This window comes from Thermobia domestica, chromosome 5, assembly GCF_964235325.1.
Source record: "Thermobia domestica chromosome 5, izTheDome1.hap1.1, whole genome shotgun sequence".
Taxonomy (NCBI): Eukaryota; Metazoa; Arthropoda; class Insecta; order Zygentoma; family Lepismatidae; genus Thermobia; species Thermobia domestica.
The window spans coordinates 141,677,263-141,700,093 of NC_137458.1; positions in this window are offsets into that span (position 1 = coordinate 141,677,263).

The window sequence follows — 22,831 nt, forward strand, 5'->3', positions numbered from 1 at the left end:
TTATTTGTAAATATGAAACACAGTGGCATTTTTTTTCTGTGATTATTGATCTTACAGAGAAGAAAGCTCTACCACTGGGTTTTCCCTGTGGTAAATCATTATGCTTATTTTTCATTCTAATTTAAAAATACGCTTTCTTTTTAAAAACTGTATCCAACCTTTTACTAAGAAGGAAGACCACTAAATAACGAACGAACAAACAAATCTCTTTTACTTTTAAAACACAAATGTAGGTAATTTGTCGAAAGGATTGAATGATATTTTAAATTTTCAAGTTACGAAATAGTCTGCAACAATAAAAAAATAATAATGGTCATAACAATGATAACAAATACTTTTTTCAAAATTAGGAATGTACAGAATAGTGACCCGGAATGAAACTTCAAATTGTAGGTTCATAGTAGAGTTTCACAGTAATGTGAAATACAAATATACATTTTCCCCTACGTTTTACAATTTGATTGCCATAAAATTAATCATTTTGTTTCGATTCCTCGCGGCACACCAGCGGCCCATACACGGCACACCAGTGTGCCACGGCACACCGGTTGGGAAACGCTGCTCTAGCCGCTAGACTGAATGTCTATAATTTACTTTTAAACATAGAACACCCTGTAAAGCAGACAAGACTGTCTTAAACAGATGATGTGTCAAAAACGGAGTCCACATTCTCATTTGTGGGAATATTTAAGTCTAAGTAAAGTCTAAAATCATAACCTTTTACATTAGAAAATGTTGCGGAATATTCAATATGGCGGAATTCAAGATGGCTTCGAAGGTGAACCCACTCGAGATAAATGCAATAATGCTAATTGTAACATTTATTTTGCCTCCGTCCACTCACGTCGTTATTATTGTTCTGTCCCAATACTTTTGACTAACCTTGTATACAGCTCCACATGTGTCTTCTCATAGCAAAATTAAACTAATCCCTTTCACAGAATATTTTTCATACTATACTTTGATCCAGGGGGTAAAAATGGAATTTTAGAACTAAGGGGAAAGTCAATAATAGATAAAGTTTGATCAGGTTATGTCACGAGAATACAAATTCAGAAAGGCGGGACTGCAAGTAAACTTTCATGGAGAATGACTTAAGCAATAGCGATTGTTGGAGAACAATCAACAAGCAAACAAAACTAATATCAGCATTAAAATTTCCTTTTTTACTAATAACTACAGATATTTTTCCTTCTTTTGCAGAAACACTTAAACGTACCAAACGGACAATATCCACTTGTGCATGCTGATTTCCACTGTTGCTTTGATCTCAGGCTTTTTAGCCGTGGAACCGTATGTACCGGGCCCTTTTGACGCGGGGTCTTTTTCAGTCGGGCCTATTTTACGTGGGGCACTTTCGACTCGAACCCTATTGACGCGGGACCGTTTTCACTCCGGCCCTTTTGACCACGGCCTCTTTGACGCGGGTTCTCTTGTCACCGAGTACGGGCTCTTTGACCGGGAACCGTTTTAATTTGGATCCTTTTGACTCGGGTCCTTTGGCCGCCGAGCCCTTTTGACAGAGCACTTTAGACATGGGGCCGTTTTTGACTCGGGCAGTTTTGTCATGGGGCACTTTAGACTCGGGTATTTCGGTCCTCGCCCTTTTGTTCGTACCCTTCTGACATAATTTTAATTTAATTTATTTTTAGTTTAACGTCCGTTTCAGCAGCGAAGCTATATGAGACGTGGACCTACTGATTAACGTGGAATCCGAACCACGTGGGCTCCCGCCGGGAATCGAACCCGGGTCTCCCACGCCAAAAGCGCCCTTCAGACATAGAATATTTATTCAGCAGCTGAAGTGCGTGGAGGCATGGGGAAGGTATGATTAAATAGATGATCAACGATCCAGAGCGCAGTAAAATTAGTTACGCAACTGGTCATATCTCTTTCCTTATCCTGATTTGCACTCCTGATATCAGGCTTTTTAGCTATGGAATTGTATTTACCGGGCCTTTTGTCGCGGGGCCTCTTTGACGCGGGGCTTCTTTGATTCGGCCTCTTTTAACGCGGGGCCTTTTTTGACTCGAGGCTTTTTGTCGCGTGGCCCTTTCGACTCGGGCCCTTTTGTCGCCGTCCCTTTTTACTCATGCATTAATGTCTTCCCCTTTTCTCCGTGTTAATCTGATATAGAGCTATATATATATATATATATATATATATATATATATATATATATATATATATATATATATATACTTTCACCAACTGAAATGTGGAGGGCAGGTGGCGGGGATGAATAAATAGATGATGAACGATCAGGCGCGGAATTGTATTTACCGGGCCCTTTGACGCGGGGCTCTTTTGACTCGGCTCCTCTTAACGCTGGGCCTTTTTGACTTCTGTCTTTTTGACGCTGGGCCGTTTTGGTGCGGAGTGTTCTTTGAGCCGGGTTTTTTTTGACATAGGGCCTTTTCGACTAGGGCACTTTTGTCTTGTGGCCTTTTTGACCGGGGCAGTTTTGACTCGGGCCTTTCTGTTCTCGCCCTTTTGTCGGGCCTTTCTGATATGGAATATATATATATATATATATATATATATATATATATATATATATATATATATATATATATATATATATATTCAAGAGCTGAAATGCGGGGGGCAGGGGGAAGGTATGAGTAAAATAGATTATCAACGATCAGGGTGCACTAAAATTAGTTACCCAATGGTCATATCTCTTCCTTTCTTCTGATTTCCACTCTTGATTTCATGATTTTTAGCCATGGAATTGTATTAACCGGACTCTTTTGACGCGGGACCGTTTTGACCCGTGCCCTTTTAAGGCGGGGTCCTTTTTGACCCGGGCTTTTTGACATAATGCCCTTTTGAGGCGGGGTCCTTTTTGATCCGGGCTTTTTTGACATAGGGTCCTTTTAATTCGGCCTCTTTACTCGAGAGGACCTTTTGACCTGTGCCCTTTTGAGGTGGAGTTCTCTTTGACTCGGGTTTTTGACATATGCCCCTTTTGACTCGGGCTCTCTTCCCGCGACGATCTTTTGATCCGGGCCCCTTTTGACGAGGTAAACCTTTTGACGCGGGCCACTTATGACCTTGCTCTTTTGACGCGGGGTCTTTCTGACCGGGGCCATTTTGACTCCGGCCTTTCTATCCTCGCCCTTTTGTCGGGCCCTTTCGACATTGAACCATATATATATATATATATATATATATATATATATATATATATATATATATATATATATATATATATATATATATATATATATATATATATAACGCAGCAGCTGAAATGCGTGGGACAAGAGGCGGGTATGAGTAAATCAATGATCCAGGGCGCAGTAAAATTACTTACGCCATTTTTCATATCTCCTTCCTTCTCTTCTCCCTACATTATATCTGGAGACGAATGTTCTGACTAGTAGGCTACAGTGGCGATTTTAAAAAGTAAGACGATATACGATGTTATGACTTTAATATATATTGGGCAATAAATCGAAAAACTCTATATCGGTCTTTTACCCCCCCCCCCCCTCCAGTTGGAAAAATCCTGCAGGCGTTAATGACTATCATGTTGCTTAATTACTTTATTATATTGTGCTATACAGGGAATAAATACTGCTGTGTTTTATTTAATAATAAGAACTTTATTTACATTTATTACGGCCCTTGCTTGACGACAGCGAAACATATTGACGTTCAACTTAATAAGTTTCCATTCTCAAATGAGAACAGTGAGGCGAATCAAATAATTCACGCACACATTTAGGACAGAAAAGTGTCCTGCGAACATGTCGTAGTAAATTCCTGAAGAGTGAAAAGCGCTAGTAGCAGTTGTTAGCAGTTATTAACTTCACATATAAGACAATAAATTGAAAAACTGAAAATACGAATCTTTTCAGAGATGATAGTTCGCTGATGCTTCAAATCTATGCCTTTACTTCCTATACCTACCTTATTTCTCTAGTCAAAATAAAAACTCTTCAAAATTAATCACAATTTCTTATGCAACCATCCCTTCCTTGGAGTACTGCGCGGTCACATACCCGTCACGGCGATGTAAAGGCACTTTTGGCGACGAGGATACCTGTCAAGCTATCGGAAGATAGTCTGACCATCGACCTTTCGTAATACAGGTACGTTGTACACATACGGTACGCTCAGTGTCGAAGAAAAATTGAGGTATCAAAGCAGCTTGTTTGCTGGTGTTAGCATGACTTTAAAGTGGGCCTGTCAGCTATCGCACCAAGTACGCCATGCATTTAGGAAGAATGTCTTGAACGAACGCGCCGCAGACGTTGGTTCTAAAAATTCGGTTCGGGAGACGCGGGCCTTTCGGATAAACCTCGCGAACACATAGGTTGGATGACGAGGTCCTGAAAGCAGCCATCGAGAAAAGTGGTCTAACACATGACAAACTTGTAGAAGAGGCTTCTGCCGAAACAGTCAGACTGCACCTGTTTGAGATAGGAAAGTCATACAAGTTAAGCAAGTGGGTACCTCACGCATTGTCAACAGCCAAGATTGAAGAACGAATGACAACCTGTTTGTCCTTGGTCACTCGGCACCCGAACATAGCCCTCTTTGATCACTTACTCAGTGGTGAAGAAAAGTGGGTGTTCTATGATACTTGCAAGCGTACCAGATATTGCTTGTCGCCATGTAATCCTGTTCTTCACACCTGAATACCAACTCTGCAGCAACAAAAGGTTATGCTCTCTGTACGGTGGAATTGTTGACAAGTGGGACATTACATATTCCTTCCACTTAGTCAGAACACCACTACTGACCTCTACGCTTAGCAGTTGCAAAGGGTGCACAGTACAATGCGGCGAAAGGAGACGATATTAGTAAATTGCAAAGTTATGACAATGTCAAGCCACATGTGGCAAATGGGACCCGGAAAACCATTCAGCAGCTTTGCTTTGAGACACTGTGCTATTCTCCACATTCACCGGACCTTGCGCCAACAAATCACCATTTATTTCATACCCTGGACAACGATCTCCGTCGGAGATCCTTCGAAAACGAGGGAGAACTGGAGATCGCCCTCACGAACTTTTTTTCATCCTCGACCTACGAGTTTTATCACCAGAATATTCTGCAGCTACAGGAGCCTTGTCAAAAAAAAAAAAATATATATATATATATACATATATATATATATATATATATATATATATATATATATATATATATATATATATATATATATATATATTGGATAGTAATTTACATTATTTGGAAATCTAAAGATGCGTAACTTCCACTGTATTGCTCTTCTTTTATCACTGCTCTAGAACACAAGAACTTTTCTGTGTACATTCTAGAATGATTAGGTGTATACGGTTTGCAGAAGACATAGCGCTTGCGGTGGAAATTGTAAAGAAAATCAATAAGTTGTTAGAAGATTTGAGAAATGGCTGTGAAGTATATGGGATGAAAATAAACGTTAGAAAGACAAAAATCATAGTTGTTGGGACGAAGAAACCATTGTCAAATATAGGTGCAGGAAGGGAGAAAATAGAAGAGATGGCTAGTTTTTTATGTCTGGGTAGTATTATTAGTGATGATGTGAAGTGCGAACGTAAAATAAAAGAAAGAATAGGAATGGTGCAAGAAGCATTTAGTAGGTAGAAAAGTTCATTTTGTGGGTACTTAAATAAAGAGCTGGATGAAGAAACTCATAAAATGCTTCGTAAGGAGTGTTATACTCTATAGGGGTGAAACATAGGCGATTGGAATCTTACGAAATGTGGGTATGGAGAAGAATGGACAGGATTAGCTAGGTGGAGCGGACAACGAATAAAAGAGTGTTACAAATGGTCGTGGGGGGCGGGAGAGAAAAGAACGATTTTAGATGTAAGTGAAAAGACGAAGGGAAACTGGTTGGTATATACATTGGCTAAGAAGTTACTGTATCATGAGGGTTGAACCAGAAGACATGGTGGCAGAAAAGAGAGGAAGATAGCGAAGGAAGCTACAGTTGATGCACCAAATAGTACATGTATCCTCAATACTGTTGATAATCGCCCCATTACACTGTATAGAATAGATTGGTTATAAGAATTGCAAAAATAATTTAACAAACTACATAAAACACGTATTAATTTGAAGCTAAAAGCACTTCATTTAAAGCCTTTAAAACATCATCATCATCATCATTCCTACATAGTTTCCCTATTGACTTTTCAACTGGTACACATACATTATACAATATTTGTCCGAGAAGCACACGAACGAATAATGCATCCACTTCAACACCATGAATTGTTTAGTTTGTTTACTTGATGAAAATTTAGTTTAGCGCTACATTGTTTGAAGCTTTCCGTTTCGTTAATTTCAGATTTTCACGTATTTATATTAAACACATTAGATGAACAAGCTATGAATTGTTCAACAGGCTTCAATTTTGTAATGAATGTGAGTTATGTGCCATTAACACATCTATAGCTGCAAAATATCCTATAATAAAACGCAAACTCTGCTAATTGTTAAATGTATTAAAGGCGTAATTACTAATCACTATAGAATAGAGGAACATACCGTTCCCTTTAACGAGATTATAAGAACATTTCTGAAAAATGAAACATGATAATTTAAATACAGATTGTTTTAACTCAAAAGAAGAACAGGATGTTTCAAAGGTAAGTATTTAATCGCAGTAGGAGCCAAATATGGACCTTGGTGATCTACAAAAGTGGACCTTACACCTACCCCTTTGATGCGTGGATCCCAATTTTATTTTATTCGTAATGATAAAGCTTTGAAATGTAAACTCATTACAGTGGTTCTAATTCCGTTTTAAAATGTAACCCTGGAACTAGCAGGGATGCTGAACTGAAATTCGACCAATCTCCAAGTCAATATCAGTACAAAATGGTCAGAAATTGCAGTCAATTGACTTTTTTTTTAACATACAGAAGGTTTCGTTAATTACTTATTTATTCATTGGATTTTCACATCATTACTGTCAGGGTGCAGGAAATGTTGCTGAAAATTACAAAATTGCATTTATAGTTATCATATCGTTGATCCACAATGGCAAGATAAACCAATGACTAATAGCATTCTCTGTGTTTTGTTCTCTCCCTTTTTTGTTGAGCTGATATTGAGTTTAACGTCCCTTTCAGCAGCGAGGTTGTATGAGACGGGACCTACATATTAATGTGGAATCCAAACCAAACCATATGAGTTTACTCTGGGAATCGAAACTGGGTCTCCCACGCCAAAGGCGTGTACGCTAAGAGCGTAGCCACGAAGGAGCTCTTGACTTTTATTTATTTCTGTGTACAACAATAAGATACTCAACTGGTGGAAACTCCTTCCGAAGAAGCCAACTCAAACAGTAATGAAACAATATTCCTAGTAATTTATATACATCTTGGAAAAGAGTTTATAACAATCTCTCTATTCTAGTGTGCACGGCAAAGTAGCTTCCACCAGTGACTTCCCTCTGCGTGGTTCTGGGTTTCATCCATTTATTAAGGTATTCAACTACTTTTTTTAAATTCCAGGTACTGATTAGTATTTATTTTGAAAACTAGATCTCTTTTGACATTCCTTTGGTGAACGTTAGAATCGATTTAGTGAAATTATAAAATTGAAACCAGCGACAAAATACTTCTATCAGTTGATATGTCATGCTTCCTTCCTTGTCTCTCTCTCTCTTCTATCTCTCTCTCTCTCCCTCTGTGTATGTGTATTTGTGTGTGTAGGTAACATACAGACAACCTACCAATACTTTCACTTCCTGTATTCTAGTTAACAAATAACACTCATTTACTCTTCACTGATGGAAACAGTATACCAGAAGAACTGCTACTTCAATAATTGCAATTAACGAAGACTCGCAGACTTCATTAACTTACAATTGCTGTTACATTTTCTTTTCGTTCTTGCTACTTCCTTCTCACATGCAACTAAATTAACGTCTCGATGCGAATAGAAGAGCAAAATGGAGAAGGAACAAAAGAAATGCCTAAGTGTTGTAGAAGGGTTGGCTTCTACATGGGAAGAGGGGGTGATATTCATTGTACGTACTTCGCTGAAGTAGATACAAGAAGAGGAGGGGGAGGGTGGTTCCTTATTAGAGCAAGTCTCGCATTTCTAATTGCTTTGCCATTATCAAGATTGTTCACATAACTGAATTCCAGGACTTCCCTAATTAATTAATTGATTCCTACTTCTTTTTTTCAACTTACAACCTTGCTTAATAAAGGGAATGAAGAGGTACTGCCGGTGACGTTTCTCCGTGGTAGATGTACAGTTCGAACTCCATTTGCTATAAGTAAGACACACACAGACCCAGACACAGATACATATACATTCCTTCCTGGCTTCGATACTAATAAATTGAACTTTAAATATCCTGTTTGGTATGCAACGCACGTCGCAGGTCTACAATACCGGATTGCTTCTCCCAGTAATTCCGTTCTCCCTCTTTTCGTTGCTTTCTCGCTGTTTCTAAACGAATCTTGTTGTTTCCAGAAAATCCAATCAGTATTAAGCAGGATTTGCACTTTTTTTTTTCAAATAATGTTTCTTTGTTTTCTCTTTCTTTCGTCTAATACATTTTCAACTATGTTTCAGAAATCACTTGAAATAACTTAATTAAATCTGTAAACGGCGGATAAAATATTATTTTATAGTTAAAGCATGATACTTAATTTTGAATTATTTGCTACTGTATTTTATGATAACCGAAGTTAAAATTTTATACATCGATTTCCCAGGAATGGATTGAATCATTTTAGGTAATAAACACCTTATATTTAATAGATGTGTATCGAGTTTAACCCGACTTCGAGACAATAAAACTATGTAGTAAAATTGATATTCATTCTATTTAGGCGATTGGTTTTCAAGTGCGTTTTAAATGTGCATGATTCCGGATTCCAATTTAGAAGGGGGACTTCCCTCGGATAGAAACCCGAGCAGTGATTCGGATAGCATTCAGTAGACCCCATTTCATATAGACTAGGTAGCTACAGTAGTTACAGTATTGGCCATATGAAATGACACATCATTCTAGAGTTCTCAACCAAGGGCGCCGATTTCTCTGTAAATTTGGGGAGCCCATTCAGATGCAGAAGACACATATGAGGATTTTAAGACAAATTGCATTCAAATTATGCCAAATATTGTATATTCACAAATACAATGAGGGGGGCTCACATGACCTTTGGGGGACCCAGGCCCCCTGACCCTCCCGGAATCGGCGCTCTTGTTCTCAACCACATATACAAGTGACTGTTGTCGGAAGAGAGCTATATATTCTGTTTATATGAAAGATAGGAGTTATGAGATCCTCATTCTCCAGTAAGATACGCATATGCAAAATATCCTTATAATTACAACGTATCAAAAATGGTCCCGTTATACTGTACAATTCAATCAGAAATCTCCATGGTAGAAACAAGAAAATTACGAAAGTAGGAAATAATTTATGAACACACAGCTTAATTTATCAGCAGCCAAAAAAGTCAACAATAATCTCAAAATGAGAAAATGTTCTTAGCTGGGAACTAACATTAAGAAATAAAGGCAATATACATTAATTTTACGGGGAGAACGGCAAAGTACAAAAAATAAAAACACGAAGATTGTATCAAATAATCTAACTTAATCTAAACTTTGTAACTAGTAAATTCAACATGACTATCCATCCCATTCTTACAAATCTGTCTAAATATTCATCCAGGTTCTCGATTTCCTAATTTTTTTCCGTCCGTATACAGTATCTAGATTTTGCTTGAAGCTGTATTAAATAGATGTATTTCAAGGTAGATTCAGCTTACATGGATGACGGGTAGCTATGTCAAATTTCTTTATAGATTGAAGTTTCTGTTGTTTCACTTTTTACAATACTACATGAGACCTTTCTAGCCGCAGCATATTATAGTTCTCTTGCGCGAAGACATAGTTCAAATTATTATTTTTTTCTTTTACACTTCATAATCTATAAGTAACTGATATATGGGTTAACTACAGCTTAAGGTGTTATCGCTTTAAAACTTAAGGAAAACACTCATAAGTATTTGTGGGGAGTATTGTAATCTATGCGTCAGAAACATAGACAATACGCAAAAGCTATCCATACGAGTAGAAGCTTTAAAAATGTGAGTAAGGAGAGAAATGTAGAGAATTAGCTGGGTAGTACGGAAAACGAATGGAGAAGTGCTGGAATACTAGTGGTAGGAATTAAATGTAATTTAAAAGAAGAAGAGAAGCTGGCTAGGACATTGGCTGAGAAGGAACTGTTCCATAAGGACCTGCTAGAGGGTCTAATTTCAGTAAAAAGAGGTAGAGGGTGAAAGAGGCTGCAGCTGATACACGATATCAGAATAGAAAAGATAAAGATGTTAACTGAAGACTGTGCAGCATGGAAGCTTCACAGTTGCGGCAAGTGACCTAACAACAGTGATATAACACTAATGACGATAATCATTATGATGATATAATTATTATCTACATCGAAGTGAATTTTTATCATATTACGCTAATTAAAAATGCACATACCAAGGAGGAACCTTGGGAAGGATAATTTATGGAATAATTGAATATCTCAGGAGCCTCTCAAATTAGGAAGACAAAACTCGGTATATAAACTCTTCATTGAAAAGCAAACATACTCTTGTCTCAGTATATTTAAAAATGTCGGTTTAAGACAGCAGAGGATATTTTCTATAATTCTTTCTTTACTTTGAAACTGGCGTTGCCTGGTATTTGTGATTGCATCACGGAGAAATGAATGAACAGTTTGAATTGAACTTTAAAACACAATTCATATCTATATCTTGCTAAGTTATTATGTTTCTTCGATTAAATGATGTAGCTTAAGGAGAGTAGAGGGAGGTTCAAACTTTATGTAAAAAGAAAACAAAAAAAAATCAGTATCCCTGGATCCATCAAGTTAAGAAGCTGAAGATTGGTATATAAACTTCTTATTGAAAGTAAGGGGAGGAAAATGTGTCTTAGGTTTCTGAAAAATTCCATTTTGAAGGGGAGAGATAGAGAGGAGCTTTTCTTTCTTCACGTTGAAATTTACGTTATCTGTTTTTCGTGTGTCTCGGAAAACGACTAACACGTTAAACAGATAGTACCTACTTCAAGTTGATTTTTTATCATATTCTATTCATTAAAGATAGTATCCAAAATGGGTAGTGAGGTCCATTTTTTAACTAAAAATAGGTATTTATCATTACATTTTCATTGAGATGTGTATCCTAAAGGGAGAAAGGGTTCGAATATTCCCCATAAACATATTTACTCTGGGAAAAAGTAGGTATTACAGATAGTTAATAATAATAATAATAACTAACTTGTAGAGGAATTTCATTTTGTGTGCATACATTCAAGGGAAGCGAAAACCTTTCAGAAATCACCTACATGCTATGACTATAGTAAAACTAAAGCGCCTATAGACCATGGGTCAGTGCTAGCAGTAGCCTTTACAGTAGGAAGCAAATTTCCTTGCGTTTCAACCTTCGATTCCCATACTGCATTGAACTTCCTATCATGTCTCATATATTTTATAAGCAAATCAATTTTCTATCTATTGTACCTTACATTGCAAACTCTGTAATGATAAGAAGACGTACTCTGAGGGATGTCTCAGTCTATTTTCCATCATTATAATTATTCGCTTCACTTACTCAATAGCTATGACCTCATACATTATACGTCTCTCAGGTGTGTTATCTAAATGCGTCTCATTCATTGTTTGTACGGTGAACAGTTTCACTAATTGAACAGCTTACATTTTCTCAATAAGAATTTAATGTCCTCAATGAAAATAGCTCCATGAAATATACTGAAATTATGTTGTAAGAGCTTCTTTCCTGTTTTGCATCTTCAGAGTTCAACCAATTATACACTTTAAGTAATTGAAAAAGATCGTTTAAAATAAATTGAAGCCGACATTGTAGAACATGTCAACGAAATATCATTTGCCAGACCTTATGTTCTTATATCTGTCCCGAGACAATTCAATCACATAATATTAATAGCATTTCAATTGAATTTCAATAGGACTTGCCAGTCACGAGACCATATTTGGGTTTCCATAAGTGAGTCTTGTGTTTATACCACGAAATGTCCCACAGAAGTCCGCAGGAAGTCCCGCTTCCGAAGTTAAATCAATATCAGGACTTCCACCAGATTATCACGGAACGTTTACTAGGAGGACGTTCTGACGTATCTATGACCTCAGGCTAGCGTGTTTTAGATATCAAGGGACATTTATACGCTAGTGTAGACAGTAAAAGATATAAACGAAAATATAAATAAAAAATATAACTATGTGAAAGGTACGGCCCATTGCACTAAACTTTCTCGTTTAAGTTCCATATAAGTAAAATATGATGTTCTGTAGGTATTAGGAAAACATTGTCTTATGAAATACAAACAAATTCATATGACATTTTTGGAAAGCTTTGCCAAAGGAAAACGCATGTCCAAAAGAAAAAAAAAAAGTATTGTCGACTTTTGCATAGGAAATGGCTTATGTCATATGTTAGAGTTATTAATGAAATATTTGTTTAGAAAATAACGACAAAATCGTATGAATCGTGTTTTAGAAAAATGACAAATAGCTCATCCTAAATAGTGAACTATCTCTCGTGTCATGGAAGTAATTTATTTAACGTTATATGAATATTAACGAAATATTTAATTATGATTTATGAACTAAATTGAAGACTTTAGAGCAAAAACCTGTGAAGTCCTAAACGAGAAAGTATAAAGTAGGTAGCTTCACAAGGGTTTCTCATCGTCCGATTTTCCTCAAACTTGGCGTACTAGACCGAAAATAAATCGATACGTATTTTTTTGTTTATTTTGGAAAATAAGTTAAGGGAACAAAGGGCTACTTTTCACAAAAGGAGCCCCCTTGATTAAAAGGGCCACATTAAAGGAACGAAACTCTGTCAATGCAAAGATGACTTCAAAATAGGAAATACTGGTTTTGTAATTTCTGCGGGAAAAGGGTTGCAGGATGCAATGACCCGCTTCGAAATGACAAATTTTCGAGATTAGTGCCGGCGTCCATGAAGTGTCACCCAGGGTCATTTTTCGGAAACCCTTTGGTAGATGGACAAATCAGCGACCACAGATCCCATTATATTTGTGGGCACACATTTTGAAATAAATGTTTTAGCTCCAGGGTCCCAGACCGAGTCTAATGCAAAATTTGCAAATAACAAGAGGGTCAAGTAGCAAATCGAATGAAAACTATTGTTAAATAGAAGAAGATGGAATAAGTCTCGACTCTCTACGATAGCCCTGTGCAAAATGTCAGCGGGTCAAAATGGAAACACAATCTGCTTTGAAAAGTCTATGCCCATCTTTATAAATATGAAACGTTGAGACAGATGTGGATAAGGGAGACGCGTATTTGATCATTTTAAAAAATACACAATGTATTAAGGGGAAAAAAGGATGACGCAGAGTCTCAGACAAGTCCTACTCATAATTTTCAAATAGCAAGAGGTTTCGAACTGCTTATCGCTTGAAAGTTGTTATAAAGTGAAAGAAGCTGAAGGAAGTCTAGAATGTCTACACCTATGCAATAGAATTGAGTTGAGTTTCAGTTTAACGTCCCTTTCAGCAGCGAGGCTATATGAGATGGGACCTACTGATTAACGTGGAATCCGAACCACACGAGCTCCCGCCCGGAATCGAACCTGGGTCTCCTGTAGGTCTAAAATATTGATACAGATGTTAAAACAGGAAAGGACGTATTCAATCATTTCAAAAGTAGGGTAACGTAGAGACGGCCAGAAACCACTTAACATTTGTTCAGTGTGTGTACGAGAAAAGAATTATAGATAAGGGATGAACACCTTCTTTGAATGAAAATGTTTACCTAAGTTACTAGTCATGCAATATCTATCAAAGAGAAGGTAGAAATACATAAAATATTCGAAAAACATAAAAGCGTCGAACGTATGCAACTGGTGTCTAGGGAAAATTAGATTAAAGTAGCGTAAATCTTCCAGCAGCCGAAAAATTTGGACGCCATATTCAGCGGCGCAAATCTGTCTTTAACATTCGGGGGGGGGGGGGGAGAAACGTAAGACTTTTTTTTTTTAAAAGCGATTCTCAAATTATTTGTGAAATTGAAAAACAATCCTGTGGAGGATCAGGGAGTAGAATTGTCTTCAACATTGGGTGGCAGATTTGAGTCTTATGCTGGGGGGACATCAATTTCATCTGACTTTCCTTTGTTATAATCGGACACAAATCATCACATTTTTTCTCAAAAAGCACATTTCAAATCGGATTATTGGGGGCAGCCTCCCTATTTCCAAGATTGGAGGCGACATGTCCCCCACACCCCCCCGGGATTTGCGCCAGTGACCATACTTAATAAAGGTCGGCGCTAGAGAAACAATAATGTGGGTAAGTACAGGTGACCGGAAATGAGGAAAACTGGGGGTTTGGTGTTTGTGCGGGAAAACATAAGGCTTTTTGAGTTATGTGGGGACGAAATAACGAAATTAATATTTGAAAGCAGTAAAATAGTCCAGTGAATAAGCCTGTGTTATTCGAAAACTGAAATCTGGGAAGAGGCAGGAGAAATAAACAACGTTCCAAGGAAATGCAGATATGCATGGATACTAATGTGACTGTGTCACACAATATGTTGATTACATATACCTTTGATGTAGGCATAACCTTTCCTGCTAATATTGTTATGCCCACAAAGCAGGTGTGAATGTGAGGGACTGGAATGCTTCCCAAATGTTCTATATGTGGATTGTTTGTATCACCTATATCGTAGAATTGATATATTACTGTTATTTGACACGTCACCCTTTATGTTAGTTTCGAAAAGTGCTTCCTTTTACATTTACAGCCTGGTCCAATAGTTTTCTTCGGAACATATTTGCCTTTCCAATTTACACCCTCTTCTCCTCTCGCCTTCTTGGACTTCATAACATTTATTTTCCCCACTTGCTCGTTTTGCTCGGTTTTCATTCTTTTTTTTTTATCCTTTCTATTATCCGAGTTGCTGGTTATCTTACTAGACTTGGTAGTTTCGATGTGCTTGGCTTCTCATTTTTCTCTTCCGAACTTGTGCTAGGAACACACTATGTATCCTAACATCTTACGTTCACTGCCCGTACAACATATTTCATTTGATAAACCACATTGTACCTAGCCCGTATCCACGGAAGGGCTAGGGGGGCCCGGTCCCCCTAAACTTTGGCTGGACCCGTAAAAGTTTCACGGTAGGCTTGCAAATGAACTATAATATGGTGATGAAGTATAATATGATTGTGTCGGCCCCCCTAACTTCTACCGCCCCCCCTAAATTTTTGGGCTGGCTTCGGGCCTGCATTGTACTCATTATAACTAATTCCTGGGCTACAAATATGATGTGTTTTCCACCTAGCGAAAAGCATTTTAAACCATGACTCAATTACGTTTCGACTTGCCTGTTTTTGCTACAAATTAGTGGAACACTGGGATTCTTGCAGATTGTCTTTGCATTAACAGAGCTTCGTTTGTTTATTAGCGGACATTTATGAATTCCGGCCTTTGCCTTCTCTCTCTTACCGTGTTTTCCCGCAAAACACAAACGCATGTGCTTCATCTTCCTTATTTAACAACTCTCATACGTTGTGCTACTTCATCCCTCTTGCCATTTGCGAAGGACTCCTTACAATCCTTAGGAAATTGAATTTCGATGGAATTGTTTTGAAATCGTGATATATTGTAGAAATTGTGATCCTCAGAAAATGTCTCAATGAGCATAACCACGGACCGTTTGCCCACAACAGGGTCACTTTTTTTGTTTTCAAAGCAGCCAAAGATAAGGATATTGTGGGGTTCGGTGGAAAAACTCTAAACTTTGATATGTAGTGGATATTTTGAATCTGAGGAAAACTCGCAATGGGCACCAATCACTGACCGTTTAGCCACTACAGGGCCAATTTTTGAAAACAGCCGAGTATAACGATATTTTGAATTTCGGTGAAAATGAATGAAACTATGATATATTGTAGATGTTGTGATCCTGAGAAAAAGTATTAGGTTGTGGCTACCGAACAACTGGAGGCCAGTTGGTACAACATTTGTTCATTCGGGAGGTTCGGCTCGGGTAGATCATCTTGTCTGTGGTTTTCCAGGGTTTGCCTTTGTTCCACACATTGTGACTTTTTCTTAGGAACGTACACGCCAGTTTTGTGTACGTTCGAACATAATAATAAATATTACGGTGTACACAACTTTAGTATCCAAAATTTGGTCACCGAAATTTGGTTTGAACTCACTGAAATCACGGCATTTCAATGAAAGTGATGGATGACACTCATCCGATCTTAAACAAATTTGGTATGGTGGTAGATCTTTATCACCCTATAACGCATTTAAAATATTATGTTGTGCATATCTTTGATCCTCAAGTTTGGATTGTTTTGAGTTCAAGGCAGTAGTAATTGCGACACTCTGCCTAACTCTCGATTATCCAATTTGGGTCCCCATGGACCATAGTGAATGAATCAGGGATGCTTTGGCCCGGGATTACGTCACCTATTGAAATTTTGCTTATGCTTATTCAGGGGCCATGCACGATGGTACGAATGAGTCAGAGGTACCTTGGCCATGCTATGATGTCATTGAATTGGGAGTATTGGATCAGTGGTCATGATGATTCTTTAAAATTACTAAAAATATGGTCTTGATGATTCATTACGTTATGAAATAGTACAGGTTTACGAATGCTTTTTATTTTTCGTTCCCTTTTATGGCATAAAATTTGGAGATTGTTATATCTTTGATGAGATGGACTAACACTTGTGCAAATGAAATCTTTAGTTTTACGTCCCACGATTATGCCGGTTAGGCTAAAGGCCCATACAGCAGAGGTGAACGCTCTACCACTGAGCCACCGCACCTCTACTGGTATGAATGAATTAGAGGTAGTTGGTTCGAGCTAATAAATGTTCGTTTGACGTCACTAAACTGGGATCTCTTTTGATCTCTTTCTTGATGATCTATTACAGTATGAATTAGTAGACCCCAGTAATAGTATAAATTAGTATTAGTATTAATATGAAACTCGAAAACTTTGGAGTTCCTCCGTGGCTAACCGGTTAGCGTATGCGTCTTTAACGTGGGAGACCAGGGTTCGATTCCCGGAAGAAGCTCATGCGGTTCGGATTGTTATCCCTTTGATGAGATGGACTAACACTGGTGCAAATGAAATCTTTAGTTTTACGTCACACGATTAGGCTAAAGGAGACGGAGACGATGAGAAAGGAATGAAAGTATGGGAGGAAACTGGAGCATAATGTTATCCACCACAAAATTACTTTTGCGGTATTTGAACCAGGGACCCCATACAGCAGAGGTGAACGCTCTACCATTGAGCCACCACCTTCCTTACTGGTGCGAATGAAGTAGAGGTATTTGGTTTGAGGTAATGTGATTGTTTGACGTCGGGTGATCCTATTTCACTTTTGGGACCCCCACACATGGACCATAACGAATGAGTTAGAGATGTTTTGGCCCGGGATTGCATTACCTATTGAAATTTTTGCTTATGTTTACTCAGGGGCAGGGATCACTCAGGACACATATGATCACATTGATTTACATCAGGAGTTGGGGGGAGGGGAGTATCGCACCTCGTACTCTTTGATGGTTATAAAAATATTCAAATTTGGACGTTTTTAACTTATCCTATTATCTTTCACGAAACATTTTTTGTTGTATAATAGAGTACAATGGTTTATTTTTGGGAGTTATCGTTTCCTTTGGAGCCTTATTACGTTATATGGAGGCATATTTATAATTATTTCCTTAAATTCAATAAGCACTTTGTGATCCATTTTGTTCCGCTTCAGGAGTGAACATGGATACCTTGCAATCGTCCCGAGTTCGATTCTTGGTGCTAGTTTAGGAAATGTTGAATTTAATGTCCCCGCGAAAACGATGGTAATGAGAAATGGGGGAAAACATGAACATTCTTGACTGAGGATTGAAGCAGGGACCTCACACACTAGAGACAAGCGCTAAGCGACCGTACACGTGTGTTGATTACTATGTAATGGTCCCGAGTTTGATTCTTGGTGCTAACGTTAGAAAATTTTAACGCCCCCTTGAAACGATGATGAGAAATGATGAAATGAGAAAACATCATAAACTTAGTTGCTTGCGGATTGAAGCAGAGACCTCACACATCAGACATAAGAGCTGAGTCACCATACTCCATTGAGAAGTTCAGTTTGTTGATTACTATGTAATGGTCCCCAGTTCGATTTTTTGTGTTAGTTTCAGGAAATGTTGAGTTTAACGTCCCCTTGAAACGATGATGCAAAATGATAGGAGGAAACATGAACTTACTTCGTTGTGGATTGAAGCAGGAACCTCACACGTTAGAGACAAGCGCTGAGTCACCGTACTCCATTCAGTGCGAACAGTTTCGCGTATGAAAAGAAGACGAGCAGATTTAAACAGATTATGTTACATTACACATTTCAGTGCGAGCAGTTTACACTAGGTTTATGTTTCATATAGAAAGATAGAAGATCTGTGTTGTCATCTTTTTACTTCGTGTGCGACTTTGACCTTGAAGAAAACCTTCCTGACTCAGTGCTAAGCATTGACGTATACATATAATCTTATTGTTTAGTTGGCTGTATTTAGAGATGAATCAGACATTTAAGGTTGTTGGTTCGAATCTAGTTGTGTTCGCTGTAACTCAGTGCCTGAGCGATACTTACCGAAATTTTCCAGTGTTGCCAACACTATCAGAATGAATCGATTCATTTAGTCGGAGCAGTTTCGTGACGAAAACTGATTTTTTGTTTTGCACACAAAATTTTCTTTTCTGAAACAGAATTTTGTTTGTACATAATTTTTTTTCTGAAACAGTTTTTTGTTTTTACACAAAAAAATTTCTGAAACAGAATTTTGTTTTCGTACACAAAATTTTTTTCTGAAAACATTTTTTTTCGTACACAAAAATTTTCTGAATCAGTTTTTTTCGTACACAAAAAATTTTATGAAACAGAATTTTATTTTGTACACATTTTTTTTTTATTTCGTACAAGAAAAAAAGTTCTGAAACAAAAATTTAGTTTGATTTTTTTTTCATAAAACATTTTTTAGAAATTTTATTTTATCGGTAAACTGATTCAGAAAATTGAAATTGAAATCGCAGTACAGGAAAAGAATTTGATTTTAGGATGTGAAATAAAACACAGAATCATGTTTCTGTACATTTATTTTTAGCAAGTGAAATAGAATACAGAATTTCTTTTTCTTCAAAGAAAGACGTGTCCGTGACGGGTACAAATTCTGTAAAGAGAAAATAAAACATATGAATATACATGGTAATATTTATTTTGTTTCCTGTGAAAGAAGAAAAACAGATTATTAACATAAACTAACTGATCAAGAGAGAGTGAGATGAGAAAAAGAAAAGCAAATGTGGCGTACCTGAATTCCTTTTTTTCTCTCCACTGGTTTCTGCAAGGTGATGTCGTCTGAGTTTGTCTCCGTTCGTGCATCATTGAAGCATGTCCCGTGCACCGTCTTGATTCTTTGCCCCGTCTTTGGGAAGTGATGTTTGTGGAATTAGGGAAAAATATGTCTGTTATTTTGTTCTGGCTTTTTTATACCCATAGGGCAATGTCTCGTATGTGTCTGGTATTAATCAGCGTTTTTATAGTTGAAACTGTACTTCTTTTCTTCAGGTTTTGTGACAAGATGATGATCGTGGGTTCTGTAAATTTTGTGCGGCGTGCTAATGGAGATTGTTTCACTCGATTGATTTACGATCATTTGCTCGAGACTATTGAAATTTAACTTTTGACTTGCAGTATAATTGAGTGTGAATCCACGAATTTTGCATACATAACTGGTTGATTTCGTGTCGGGGTTGTAGATTTCTAAAGCGTATTTTTGGGCCACAAGACACGAAATTTTTAATGTATGCTTTTGGTCCTATTGATTCCATTTCATTTGACATTGAACCAAGAAATACTTCTGGTTCTATTGTGGGCTGTGATGGTCGCTGCGTGAATATTACGGAATCTGTATCGAAATATAGTACTCTTTCTTGCAGCAATTCTAAATATTTGTAAAGTTACAGACGAGCTTGGCAGGTTGTAAATGCTCCAAGGACAACATTAGCATTGTGATTTTGTACTGGAACATCATTTTCATACTGCCAATAAAGGTATAATAACGAATCATTAACAGGTAAAATTTGATTGACTTTTATGTCTGGACCAGTTAATTTCTGATACAGTTCTTTGGGGTCGTTAATGATGGTCGTTTGGCTGAAATTGTCTCTTATAGCGAGTCGTCCCCAGAAGGCATTCAAACAGAGTTTTGCAAGACTACGACGTGCTGAATTTGAAATTATATTTGCTTCATCCAAAGTTATGCCTTCACGTTGTTGTACCATTTGAACATACTGCTCCTTTTCTTCTTCGGTTTTTCTCGTGGGTTTTCTCGGGGTTCTCCCGTTTCCTCCCACTTTCTTCATTCCACCATTTCACTCATCTCTCATTATCACCGTCTCCTTTAGCGTAACCGGCATAACCGTGGGACGTTAAACTTAAAGATTTCATTTCTTCTTTGGTGACGCAATTGGCAGGCCATCCAGAAGCTTCCAGCTTCGATTTCAAAAATGTGTTCATGTATTCGCTGAATAATCCGCCAGTCTTGGTTTCTGGATCATATACGGTGATGTCGTAATCCCAAATTTCGTAAATTTCAATGACTTGATACCCAAGTTCAATGGCTTTTTGAATTTCATACGACACCCACGTTCCTGTTAGACTTCGTTCAGTGTCGGTATGTGTAATTCACATTCTTGATTTAATGCTGTGACACAGGCAGCACAAAGTGGAAACAACAACTTCTTATTTGAACGAAATGGAAGTACTGGATGAAACACATTTCTGCTAGGCAAAATCTTCAACTTGACTAATCCGTTGACATCTTAAATGGCCGGCATTTCTGGATCTCCCTGTAGATATATTCGTGGGTGCTATATTGGATACCGTCCACATTTATTCACATAAGGATACAGGGAAACGATATCCAAGAATTTTATTTCTTCGCATTCATTTTCATTTGCGACGTGATACAATTTAATGGCATTAACACGACCACCATAGAAGCTGTCTCTTGGATTTAATGGTGTCTTATTAGTATAAGGATGTGTGCTTAAAGAAGAAGCCAATGCTGGATTGGATTTTAACACTTGACGAAATTCACATTCCCACATTTCATGTACTTTATATTCCATGGATCGTAATAATTTGATTTTACGCTGTGTTCTCTCGTAGCGATAGTTCATCGTTTCTTCGGAGTTCTCATAAATGGGCTGATCACGGCCTGTAGGGACACATGGAGGACATGCGTGAATTCTGCAGCCTTCAAATTCATACACGTGTTCCTCTTTAGTGTCGGGATCTTTGTAGTAACCGTCCAGATGAAAACCAGCAACATAAACTTCTTTCCCTCTTGCAGCATGTAGAATTGGATGGCCCTCTTTTTCTTCCATGTAGGCAAGCCACTGCAAAGCAATCCGTGACTGATTGTTTCTGTGACGGTATCCTCGTGCAGGGAGAATGCTAATAGTATTGGGTTTTAAGAAATTTCGTCGAAATACTAAATTGCACGCACTCGCCAAAGTGATAGCCTGTTCAAAAGTGGTCATGAAAGATATACAAGCCATTCGAAGTACGTTGACGTCCTGGACACAATAGTTCACCAATTCTTCTTGGAAAATAAACGTATCGTTCTGGTGTTCGTTGTACCATGTCATGAATTTCTCTCGTTCATCCACTTTCATTTCATCTGCTCCATAATAATGGATGTCCGGTAATTTTCCCACATACGTTTGATTTGCAGTAGTATTAAAAAAGTGTGGAAAATATCCTTTGGTCGCTGGTAAATGAAAGGCCTTGGATAATTTACTTAAAACCATTGGCATGAAATTTAAGGAGTCAATAAACGATAAGTGATTCACTTTCATGCTTAAAATGTTTGCTCCGTTCAAGATCAAAGTAGGTTTCAATTCATGTTCTTCCACTAAGGATTTAAGAATAAAATGACCATCATATCCCTTAGAGTTATGTGCCAAAGATACAATAAGTTTGATGTTGGGTCGTGGTTGACGTAAATACGCAAGAAAGGCATTGATCGGATCATCTTGAAAAATATGTTCCCGCTGTCCACAAACTCCACACGGGTGATGTATATCTTCATCTTGAACACAGTTGTAACATACTTGTTGGGCCACCAGTAAATTGGGCTTATGAATGAACGTGTCTTCATCGAAGAAAGTATCCTGTGTGGCTTCGATATCATAGAAGACAACCATAGCCTTCTTGGCATGTAACACTGATGGAACTCCAGGTTTTAATTGAGTCGTATCAGGCTTCATGTAGCATTGGTGGGTAGACGTAACGTGTTTATGGCACACATTACAAAAATAATCTGCACAATGATGCTCACTTTCCCCTGTATGGACAAACGAATAAATGCGTAGACATTTGGCACACTGTTTCACCATCTTGCATATTGGCTGGTCTTTATGATGTGGTACAGTCACATGATTTGTATAGCATGTTTCACCATAAAATTCACGATTGCATTCTGGACACTGTTTCTCCGTATTGGTCTTACTGCATGGGGGTTTCTGCAAACATTTCTCACACATGGCCGAACAGTTCTTGACGTGTGCAGTGCGATGATCATTTTTTTGTGGCATGCAACACAATAATATCCAGTAGAAAAAACAGACGTTAATGACGTGATGATGTCATAATGTGAATTGATGCACATTAAATTGATTGGAATTTTGTCTTCGCCACCAGGTCCTTCAAACAGAATA